This window comes from Marmota monax, unplaced genomic scaffold, assembly GCF_021218885.2.
Source record: "Marmota monax isolate L192 unplaced genomic scaffold, Marmota_monax_Labrador192_F-V1.1 WCK01_AAM20220418_F8-fsc00378, whole genome shotgun sequence".
NCBI classification, from domain to species: domain Eukaryota; kingdom Metazoa; phylum Chordata; class Mammalia; order Rodentia; family Sciuridae; genus Marmota; species Marmota monax.
In genome coordinates, this window is record NW_026693516.1 from 211460 (window position 1) to 224119 (window position 12660).

Consider the following 12660-nt stretch of genomic DNA (forward strand, 5'->3'; position numbering starts at 1 on the left):
TTGTGAGTCTCTCCATCCCATGGCCTGAGTCACTTTTGCTCCTCTTTTTATTGTTGCTTTCTTTCATTGTACATATTTGTTGGGCCACAATTTAGATAAAAAGCTATGTGGGACACAAGGACCAGGTTGTGCATGAGATGACCTTAGTCACAATCCTTCCCCAACCTTTGTTCATCCACAGTCTGAAGCACTGCCTCCTGTTTACATTTTTGGACAAAGAAAGAAAATGTCACCAGTATTGGGAGTCGCCCCAGCTCCAAAGACTAACCTCGCCAACCCCTGACAAGAGCCATCCAATGGTGAGTCCTGCTGGCTCACATGATCCTTACCCACCAATCAGACTAGCCCTGCTGGCTCACATGATCCTTACCCACCAATCAGATTAGCCCTGCTGGCTCACATGATCCTTACCCACCAATTGAAAGCACCCCATGCCAACTATCAAACCACCCCCGGCTCTATAAATATACAGAGCTATTCCTCAATAAAGGAGCATTTTCTCCCCTGATGAGCCTTGATTATTCTTTCAATGAGCTACCAAGAAGCCTAGACACAGAAAAGGTGTAGAAACAGTTAGTCCTGGATGAATTCTTTTAAATGGGAGAGTCTGAGGCATTTCTGAGATTTTTCATCATCTGTGTGGGAGACAAAAATCACTGAAAATTTGGTGCTGGAATGTGACAGACGGCCTGGGTCCCATGTTTTATAACTAAGCGTACAACCATCGCCTAGGCTTTCAGAGATTTTTGAAAAGCCACAGGGACTTCTATATGTGTCACAGCTGAGATGAATTGGCCAATGATCATAAATCAGAGTACTGAGCTTTTATGCAGATTTTCCAGAATGCACTGGCCTTCAAACTTTCCTGAGTTAGCAGAAACTCTTCCCACATCTTTTAATCACTCAAAGTGATATAGTAAATTGTGTAAAAATTTTTTTGTTTGTTCCACTGTTGAGTGACTGAAGGCTTTTATTTTTTATAATCTTTTTATATTTTAAGAAATTAGTTTCTCAAAGCAAACATTCTCCCTGTAAAACCTCAAGATCTTATTTCTTAACCATACTGAAGAGCTCAAGAGATTACTATTTTTTTCCACACGAAATGTAAAATATGCAATACCTGATTGTACAATCCTATTCAATTCCATTCTCTAAGTCTCATTAATTACACATTCTTTACTAGAGATCAATCAATTACTTGATTGCTTATCAATTGCTGTGTATATTTGCTATGATATGAACATTCACAGTAGGATAACTAATAATAATTTTAAAAGGATCCATATGATTTGGGTGTCCAGGAGATTCATGGTGTTTCCATGCAACGGAACACGGAACCGGCAAAACATCACGTCTTAGAAGAACATTCATTGATGTGGAAAAGTCTGTGACGTCCATTAAGTGAGGACTGTGGGCTTCGGCATTTGGGTACCGTCTACACCACCTCCCCCCGGGCTATCAGAGCAGAAAGCTCCAGGCCTTCCACTGTCCTGGGAGCAGGAGCCGGAGGACGCATTTCGGTTTCTGACAACTTGCACATTTTCCCCCAGATTTTCTGAGTTTCTGCAGGGACCACCTGTTACCTCTGTAAGTAGAATCCCTTTTTAAACGTAATCGCTCAAATTAAAATGAGCTTTTGTAGAGCGTCACTGTCCAAGCCATCCAGTACTTACTGAACACAAGTCTAGCGCAGGCAGCAGAGAAAGACACTTTGAAAAGACAGCTATTCCTGTCTTCAAGGAACTTCCAGGCATATTTTTGGAAGAAGTGGATGTAAAATATAAAACATAAAGTGTTAAAAATCCATAAAGTTGAGAAGACAAGCCAGGAGCAGGCGGCTGATAGCTGTGCAGGGTGAGTTGACTGGCGGCCCCTGCTGGGTGGTTCCTCTCCTTCCTGCTGTGTCACTGTGTGTCACTGAGGACCTCCTCCTCCTTGGTGAGTGATCCCACTCTTGGGTTCAGTCCTGGTGGCATTTAGCAAGCGCCCTTTCTGGAACCTCCTGGCTCCTTGAGGCTAAGCCGCTTTGGCAACGGCAGGAGCTTTACGTAAACTCTTGTCGTTTCAATCCTGACCCCTGTCGGAGGCTTTAATCCAGACACTTTAGTTCTCCTTCTTCCCCTAATTCCTGAAACCCCGCTAAAGGATGGCGGAGGAGGGAAGTCAGCCCTTGTCCCCTGGGCCCTTGGCGTGTTTTTCTCAACTACCGAAGAGAATAACAATAAAAACAAAACTAATAATACAGTTAGGTAGCAGTCACTCGGTGGGGCTCTCCTGAGAGCCTGGTGTAGTACCTGCGAGCAGCAGAGCACAGCACTCATGACGTCGGTGGAGCTGACTGATAAAGAGGTGAAGGGAGGACACCCAAGTGTCCAAAAAGGACCCCAACTCGGTGGTCTCCCTCCCGCCTCAGGGTTTAGCCACGCTTGTTGATGCTTCCTGTGGGAAAGCCGGGCAGTGGGTCAGCCAGTGAGGTCAGCGCCACTGTAAAGCAGCACGGTGCTTAGCACCAAGAAGAAAAATAGTATTTTTACCCGAAATAACAGAAACCGATGGTTTGCAAGATCTCTATGGGGTGGGTAGCACCATAACCCTTGAATCGCACGGTCCTGTTAACTACGCAGGTCTCTGGATTTCCCCAGATTGATAACTGCCTTTCTGACTGTCGTGAGAGGGAATCTGAGCAGCACTGGATAAATTTCACACGTGGCACACAGAGTGGCTTCAGGGGGTAGCGTGGAGCAGGCTCGGCCTGGCACCGTGAAGCGGGTCTACCAGTGCCCAGTGCGGGCAACACCACTGTTAGTGAAAACTTCCATTTTCCTTCTTGTCATTAAACCCTCCCTTCCTCTGCTCTCTCCTCCCACCCTCCCTCCTTCTTCCTTCCAATAAACTGCATCATATGTTTGAAATCAGATCTCTACAGACGGCTAAAGAGCAAGTGTATCTTAAACAACTGTGAAAGTTTATCTATCATGTTCTCTGGGGACAAAACAACTGTGGTTGTTCAGAGAAAACACACCCCTTTATTGAAACACAACTCTTCAGTAGTTTCATTAAAAACTAAAATGAATCTACGTGAAATAAAACTCAGTACATTCTAACCAATGACTGCTTTATTCAAGTAACCAATTTTGTATAAAAATTCCAGATTAGGGTTTCCCATAATGTTGGAAATTATCTCTGTGGAATTAAAGTCCTTAATGAAGGGTGACTTTAGAACATCCCACCCCCTCTAACATAATCATAAACCCAGTCAAACACAGATTCCTTGTTTAACTGAGTAACCATCATTCACATAAAAGAATATTGGGATACTGAGGCTAGAAACTCAGTCAATGAGATTCCTCCTTCCTCCCCAGGGTACTGAACTCGGTGAAGTTTTTGAAGACAGTTCAGGATTTTCAAGAAGTGAAATGCATGTGGCTCTCTCCCTTCCACCTTGGGCCGACTGAATGTTCTTCCTTCTTCCAGGCTGGGTCCAGCCAGGACCCGGCCAGTCTCTTCCCTGAGCTGCGCCCCAGGGCCCCAGCTGAGTGTTGTGGATGTCGTATTTCACCTGGAGATTTAAAAAGCTGAAGAATTCCTCGGGCTCTGAACTTCTGACGGTTAGAAAAGGAAGTTCTATGGCCTCTGCCAGGGTCCTCCCTGCCAGGCACAGATGGGAGTGTTGGAGGGAGGGTCTCTGCTGCTCCGCCCTCAGGAGTGGGGGCCTCCTGGCCCAGCACCTCCTCTCTCACCTGAGAGCCAAGGTGCTTCCCAGGCACCTGTTAGACACCTGGTGGGCGACTCCCTCATAGGTGGCCCTTCTCCCTCCTTTGCCCTCACTACCCTTGAGCTGCCGGATGAGGAAGCAGGCCACTCTCCAGCCCCCACCCATGGCACAGCCTCTGGGCTCCAGCCCCCACCCGCTGTCTCCTCCCAGTTCAGACAACGTCACCTCCAGGCCACACGGTTGCCATAGTTTCTTAATTGTCCTGTGTCCCGCGGGCCTCCCTCTGCTCCTCGGGCGGGCGCTCTGGTGGGCTGCCAGCTCATCTTTTACATCCAAACCAGATGTTATCACTCTCTCGCAAGCCCTTAATGAATTTCTGTTGCCCCCTGGATACAGGCCAAGTTATTTTTCTTTTCCCTTTCATCTTTAACATTTCAGTTCCAGGAAGGACATGATTTAATATCAATCCCAGGCAACACAGCCAGTCTCTCTTCTCCAGGTGCTCACGGCTCTATTAAGAAAAATATGCATATATTAAAAAAATAACAGTCCTTATAGCATTTGAAATGGTTTCACATTTATCATCTCATGTGAGCTTTATATGTGCTTCTGTATAGCCAATACTTGCAAAGATGAAGGCCAGGGATTTTTGTCTTTTTTTAAAAAATATTTTTTATTTGTAGATGGACACATTTGCAAGGCAAGCACTCTACCCACTGAGCTGTATCCCCAGCCCCTCTGTGTTCTTATTTATAGAATCTGGCCCTCCCTCCCTCCCTCCCTCCCATCCCTCATTGCCTCCTCCTCTCTCCTGTATGAGTATTGCTGGTTCAAACATTTTGGACACACCTGCTAAGGCAGCCTACATGAGCTGAGTCTAAGGTAGCAGCACTCAAACTGGACAAAGTGTACCTCTGGGCACAGAGACTTTTAAGGGGACCCATTTTTATTTCTCATCTCCCCCCTGCGTTTTTCCCTAAAACTGGCCTGCTGGAAAGGGTGCACTGACCAGGCATGGATCTGCTGTCCTTCCCCATCTCCTCCTCATTTGGGAAGGCTTCTGACCCGTCCCCCATCTTGCTTCTCTGCGTCTCCCAGGGTGCTATGGGCTTCATGGTGGGACCCTGCTCTGCATGGAAACCAACCTCGTCTTCTGCTGCTTCTGTCGGGAGCAAAGCGCTCGCCCGCCCCCGGGCATGTCCTGCCTTCACTGGGTGAGGAGGGTCCAGCAGGTGTTGTCCTTCCGCCACGGTTCCTCACTCTGAGAACAGTCAGTGTGCTGCCCCTGAGGAGGTGACTCGTGACGCCAGCACGAACAGACGTGCTTATATTTGTACCTTGATGTCCTTCATCAAGGAGGGAGGCTCCAGCACACACGTGGTAGATGCCCCTGTCTCCTGTTGCTCTTCCGGGAACTCTAGTGAACACCTGGCTCTGCCCTTCAGGGCCCCAACACCTCTTTCTCCTGTTCGCTCTCCTCCTATCTCTTTGCTACGTTCTGAACAGTCTAACCATTTATTCAACAAGTATTTATCCAGCTAGTGCAAGTGTCAGGTACTATTTTAGGCCCTTGGATACCTCAGTGATCAAAGCACATACACCCCTGTCTGGAGGAGCTTGCATTTAAAGAGAAAAATGGGAAAACAGACAATAAATCTCTCTCTCTCTCTCTCTCTCTCACACACACACACACACACACACACACACACACATGCACGCACTCATATACATATATAAATTAAGGGGGTAAATATATGGATTTTTACTGTGAACAATTATTATTATTTTTTTAAATTTCTCAGTGTCCTACTAGATTGTTTTTCAAAACCGTATGTTCATTTAAAAAATTTTATGGTTTTTGCTCATTTAAAATATTCTAGGGCTGGGGCTATGGCTCAGTGGCAGAGCACTTCTCTAGCACATGTGAAGCCCTGGGTAGAATCCTCAGCACCACATAAAAATAAACAAATAAAATAAAGGCTTGCTGTCCATCTACCATACAATTGTTTTTTAATTCTACCATTTCCTGCTAAAATTATCTTATGCATAGTTCTTTTGTATCCTGTAATGAGTGATTACGGTATTGAAAGTTTTCAATACGTGTCATTTTGTTATTTCTGTTTGCTCACTCATATTCCTAGTGATTTTGTCTAATCACAAATAAATAATCATGTGAACTTGTATTAAATTGAATATAGTTGGTGAAAATTCTAAAGATCTCAATGAGATTGTTGTCTCCAGATAATATTTGGATATTTCTCTGTTGGGGGAGGAGGCTGATCTGGATGGTGTTAGCCCTTGTGAGAATCCAGTTTTAAATGTTGAAATCTCAGGTCAACTCTTGTCAGGAGGCTGAGGTGGAGTGAGAACGAGGCTTGGTTTTCTTTTGCAAGCGTAAGCCTTGTTGGGGGTTGAACCCAGGGCCTCCTGTGTGCTAGGCAAGTGCTCTATTGCTGAGCTGCTTCCTCGGCCCCCTTTAAAGTGTATTTTCTTTTGAGTCAGGGAGCCACTAAGTTGCCCAGGCTGGCCTTGAGCCTGCGATCCTCTAGCCTCAGCCTCCCCAGTAGCTGGGATTAGAGGTGTGCACCACTGCGACTGGCTTTAGCTCCAGATTCTGGTCCACGCGGGTCCAGGCATTTGCTCCCACGATGACCTCAGGTTGGTGAGGGCTTACTTCCTGCCTCTTGCGTTTCAGCTCATCATTTCTGGTTTGGTTTCCAGGAGCAAGAGGTTAGCGCCAGCCTGTTTCTCTTGATTTCTTGAAGAGGCTTGTTTTTCTGGTTGACTGGGAGTGAGGTACACCAGGAGCAGCCCGTGCCATGTGTGCCTTGCTGCTAGGACTGCACCTGGCCCAGGTTACCTCCAGCTCCTGGCCTGCTGCTCTGTGCCCTCCTCCTCCCCGGGTGCCCGCCTGGGCTGGAGTCTGGCATCACAGGGCGCCTCAGCCGAGGCCCCCAGGAAACGAGCTCACTCTCCTTCCTGCATGGAGGAACCCTGTCTGTTCTTGGGCCCAGATTGAGGCTGCCTCTCTGGAAACCTCCCCTAACCACCATACCTGCCTCCGCCAGGGCAGATTAAGTCCTGTCCTTCACGCTCTGATGGCATCGCCTTGGTGGCACAGTGGAGCAGCGGTTGGGTGTCACAGGACCGATGTCTCTTTACTCCCGTCCCCAGTGAGGTCTAGTCTAGTCGTGGGGGCTATGGCTGCCGCTTTGGTCCTCGTTCCCAGGCCTCCTCGGAGGCACCCGCTGCTCCTGGGCTGTGCTATCACCAGGCGGAGACGGAGCTCTGTGCGGACCACTGCCCTTCACACTTCTGGAGGGTGTCACAGTGTGTCCTGTGTCACATTCCTCTTCCAATAATACTTAAACTCTTAAAAACTAGGATTCTCCCCATTATTGTAAGGAATGGTGGTGAGACACAATACATTATATATAATTAGTATATATGTTCATTAGATATGCTTATTAAGTGAGTTGCAAAATTTTTCAGAATGATTTCATCATTAAGAAATTTGAAAGTCAGGAAAGTGGCATTCTTTATGTTTAAAATTATACATGTACCATACAAAAACATTGTAACTGAAAAATTATTCTAACAATACCGAAGTATTTCACAAGAAAGTGAAAGTCCCTTTTCCCACAGTGTCCCCTCCTCCCGTGGGAACGAACTACTACTAACAATTTAGTGCCTGTCATTCAAACATGGGTACAGATGCTGATATAGACGAGGCCATTAGGTCACTTCCTTTGCCAGAGAGAAAAAGGACAGATCACATGAAGTCTCTTGGTCTTTCTGTCACCAAGTATCCATCTGATATCATCCATAGCAAGACACACACTCAACCCACTCCCAAGCACCGTGGACGCTAATACCCCGCAATTACGTGTCTGTTTGCATTGAGGCAGATCATGGGACGAGTTTCTTAGGTTCTCAGGACTAGGAAAGAATGAGGAGTTAATAGTGATGCCAAAGACCAGAACAACAACAAAAAGCAATGCATCATGCCTAAGTATTTACATAAAATCATCCTGTCAAGTGGGATGATATTTTATGGAAATTACTTATAGAAGCCTGTCTGCAAAGACTTTACCCCACTAAATAGTAATAATAGTTGGTTTTCTGTAAAATTTAGGAACACATCTCTAAAAACCTATCCTTCTTTTATTTACAAAAATCAATGAAAGTGGAACATGATTTATGACTAAGAATTCGTAAACGAACTGTGGTAGGAATATACTTTCCCACTTAATCTCTGGGTGAAGGATTTGCATTATAATTTAGCACAGAATCTTGGAAGGAACTAGAAAGGACCTTGGAAGTCACCAGGGGAAACCCTTCAGTTTGTAGGTGAGGAAACTTAGGCTAGGAAGAGAGGGGGCAGTGATGTCCCTGGTGCCCTGCCTGGGTTCCAGTTCAGCGCTGCTCTTCTCTTCTCTCCGGAACCCGGTAAGAGAGGTGAGGGCGCGGTCCGTGTGCCCAGGACCCTGGTCTCCTGGGGTCAGTTCATTCTCACCAGTCCTCCCGGCCGGGTTGGGCCTGCAGCCTCTTCAGGACTCGCTTCCAAGCTCTCGCATGGCAGCCCTTGGGAGGCCCTCGGAGGCTGCTTCCCGAGCTCTTGCTGAGGCCAACTGCGGCAGTCCCTCCCACAGCTGCGCTGCTCAGGACAAAGCTCACCCCTCAATGGCCGGAAAGGCCCGCACTGGCCTCCCTCCTCCCGCGGCCCCCTCCTTCAATGCTCAGGCTTCCCGGGAGCTTCTCGGGAGCTCTGCTGCCTCTGACCAGCCCTTCCCGCCCCACTAAGCCAACTCAGACCCAGATGTGAGCGGATCCGACTCACTCACCACCCTCCCTGGGAGCCTTGGTCCGCTTGGCCGTGATGCTCCTCATCACAGAACACGTCCCAGCACGGTACAGTCGTGGACCGTCGACTCTGGTGACTCCACGCAGCAGAAAAGTCCTTGAATCTTGAAGAGACTGTGCTCTTCATCTTGGTATTTGCCACAGCTGTCATAATAGTGCCCTATCATGTCATTTTTAACTTTTGAACTGAAGTAGGATCTGCATTCCCAAAAGTTCATAGATGACACAAGACCATCCCAGCCGAGTCTCACAAATGGGACTCCTGGGTCAGCAGCAGCCATGGAGGAACAGAACGCATGCCCTGCTCCCGCCCCTCCAGTCGCCATCCCTCCTATTTCCAATACAATAGTGTTTCTGAACTGCACAGAAACGGAATTATCAACCCGCATGTCTATTGTGCCTGTCTTCTTTTGCTCAATATTATGTTTGTAAGATTCAAAAGCTTTAAAAAAAACGAGCAATATTGCAGTGTCTAAGATTCTAATCAAAGTGCCACCCTTCCCCTGTGTAGCCGCTGTGACTCTGAAGGGCACGGTCACCAGAATGGAGAATGGGTGAGGTCTGCCTCCGTCTTGGGGATGGGAAGCCATCAGCAGGGTTGGAGTGGCACAGGATGCAGGGCTCCGTGTGCAACGTGGGGCTGGGGTGGAAATCCCGCCAGCGTGAGCCCTCTTGGCACTGCCCGTGGTACCTTGGGCTGCACAGGCTCTGCGGGCACAGGAGGCAGAGGCACCAAGTCAGCGAGAGCTGGGCCTGGTGTGCGCAGCTGCGTCTGCCATGGTCAGAGGCTCGACCACTGCTCTTCCCACAGAGGAGGGTCTCAGATGGCCCTGCAGTGACCCAGGTGCCCAGGGCACCTTCTCAGAGGTCAGGGATCGCACTGGCTAGTAGGTATTGGTGGCAGTACGTGCGCAGGTGACAAGGTTCTCAAGTAGTGGACGTGAAGCTCTGAAACCAGTGTGATGAGTGATGGGAGGCACGGGGAGCGGCCTGTGGTCATGGAGCAGGCACCTGAGCTCTTTTGCTCCTGGTGACGTGTTTGCCAGCACACTGGGGACCTATGAAAGCACACTAGGGTGCTGCAGTGACCAGGCAGAGGGGACTCCTCGGTGGGAGGGACGGTCTGCAGTCCTGAGGTGGAGCGGGGAGGGTGGCTTCAGCTGAACTCACAGGGAAGAAGTCTCCTCTGCCACACAGGCAGGGGACGTGGCTGGGTCAGCCGTGAAGGGGTACAGGAGCTGCGGTTCCAAATGGCCTCGGGGGTTCCGTGAACCAGGCTGGTGTGCCCTGCGAGGCAAGGGCAGGCCAGATGGGGTTGAAGGGGGATAGTTCCTCTGCGGAGACCTGGGACTGCAGAGTGCAGGCAAGCAAAGATGGGGGTGGCCACCTGGCCCCCGACTGGGCAGGCCAGAGGGGAGTGGGGCTGGAGCAGTCGTGTTGACACAGAGGAGCGCCGCTGTGCCCTGAAGAGGCCTGACCCTGAGGGAGACCCCGACCGACCGATGGCCTGGAGGTGACTCACACCAGGATGGGCTGGCGCGGCAGTGTAGGAGAGGAAGTGAGGGACTTTGTGAGGTGCAGCAGCAGCCTGGAGGGAGAGCAGAGCAGGCCTCGAGTTGAGCTTGCGGGGAGGTGACTCTGGCCGGAGGGAGCACGGCCTGAGGAGGAACCACGCCCGGCCCACGTCTGGTCCCGGAGGGGATGATCCTTCACATCCTGTTACATTTTCCACACAACCACCTTGCTAGTGAAAGACACAGTTCCCAATCTGCAGGCCATTTGGAGGTAGATTTGTAGCAAAATGAAGCAAACAGAAGCCAAGTGTCACCAGTGGAAAGGATTTGCCTGGAAGAGAGTCCTCTCTCCCACCGGCTAACAGTGGCTCTGACCGGGGAGGGGAGGGCAGGTGCCTTGTGGCTCTCTGCTCCCTCCGGTCCTCCCAGCACACCACGGGAACTGCACCGAGTCAGTCAAGCGACCGAGGACGTTGTTTTTACAGTTTTTCAGAAATTGTTTGACTGACTTGACTGCATTCATTTTCTAAGCAAGAAAACTGAGCTTGGAACTGGACCCCGAATCTTGACTCTCTTTATTATTCAGCAGAGGGAACTGCAAAGCTCCTTAAGGATGCCAGCATCATGGCACCTGTTAAAGTGGTGTCACCATCACGTCACTTACACCACAAGTGTCTGACAGATAAGCCACAGGAAAGACTCAACCAAAAGAAAGAGTCTCAGAGGGAGATTCTGAAGCCATTAAGCTGGAGTCCAGCTTGCTCTCTATTAACCAAAAATAAAAGATCTTTGGCAGAAAGAGAATCCACTCCTAGAGTTATTCGGTTCACTCGGTGAAGATCTGGCTAGAGGCTGGGAGTGAAGTCAGAGCACAGTCTCGGGTTTGCTCAGCTCTTCGGCTTCTTCCCCAGCTTCAGCAATGGTGAGTTCAAGGATATCCCTGGGTATTTCTGCAGCATCCCCAGGGCCGTGGATTCCTGCTCAGCAAAGTCGGCGCAGGATGATGTCTGAATTGTGGCTCTGGCTATCAGACAGTTTATTTTCCAGATTCACATTGCTCTGTGTGAACTATAGCAGAGCTCTGGCTTTTGTGGTAACCAGAACAATGAGTTAATCCTTAAAGGATAATCAGGAATCTCTGAGTTGCCTTTTACTTCACTCCTGCACAGGAAGAGGTCCATTTGATGCAGAACAATTAGTTACACATGATACAAATGAAAAGCATGAAGTAGTAACAAGGGATGTGGTCTGCATCATCCCTTCCGTTCCACCCCTCTGTTGTGCTGGGAATGATGGGAATTTTCCAAAAGGAAATGAAAATACAAGAATTCTATTTTTATTGAATAACAATGGGGCAACAGTGATTGAACCTGCAAGAACATGTTGGAGACAGATGGATTTTGAACCAAAAGATGAAGGTAATATTATGCCTCTGGAAATCCAAGGTCCCCACTGTGGCTTAACGTCCTGGAGCTTAAAGCAAGTGTGTGGCAATAGAAAGAAAATGAAATCCGCCAAGTGATTATCATGAATCTGTACTTCAAAATGTGAGGAAGGAAAACAGACACAAGTTACCCCAAATTCTCTTTCAGGAGAACAGTCTTTTATTTAGTTCATTATTCATTTCTTGAGATAGATGGGGTCTCACCCAGGCTGACCTGAGCCCCCTGCCTCTGGCTCCAAGTGCTGGGACCTCAGTTTCCCGTCACCAGTGACTGATAATCGTCTTTTAAATGCATCGAGGCATTCTTAGAAACCACTGCATCATGAGAAGAATGGCAAAGTGTCACTACATCCAGTTCTATGTGAAAATCAGTAATAAATTTTCTGAATAGACTCATTTCACCCCTCACCTGCTCGTTACCATTCAGAATTTAATGGTGAATTAGAAGTAACTTGAACCTGAAGCTTTCACTTCTAGAACCAAGGGAATGCCCTGAGGAGTTCTGTGACTTCTAACTATATGTCTCTCTCGCTGCTGCCTGACAAGCCACCTCAAGCTTGCTGGTTCACGACACGTATCTACCACGTCAGAGCAGTCAGCCTGACGATTCAGGCTGATCTGACTGGGCTCGCGGGTCTGAATGCAGCATGTGATGTGAGGCCGCTCTGTCCCCAGGCCTGGCTAGTCTGCTAATGGGTGAGAGGTCGCGCAAGGGAGAGCAGAGCGGTCCAGTAGCGGGCAGGGCTGAGAGAGGAAGTGGAAGCTCACCCCCTGAGACCAGGCTTAGAGCTGGCCTGAGGTCACGTCTGCTGCATTCTCTTGGCCAAAGGAAGCAGTGAGGCCAGCTCAGACTGCAGGCGTGGGAGCAGACCCTCTGGACCGCAGGAGCTGCACGGCACGTGGAAAGGTGGAGACAGCGAGGCTGTCACCTGGAACCTCAGTGACCCGTCGACCACACTAAAAGTCCTTCTGACTCTTCAAAACATTTACCCCAGTGGTTTTGCTCCTATTTTACCAAGCCTTTTTATCTAGGAATGAATATCGAATTTCACTAAACACTTTTCACTGGCACATGTTATGGGGGGGGGTCTCCTGAATCGTGTGGTAGATTATCTTAATATATT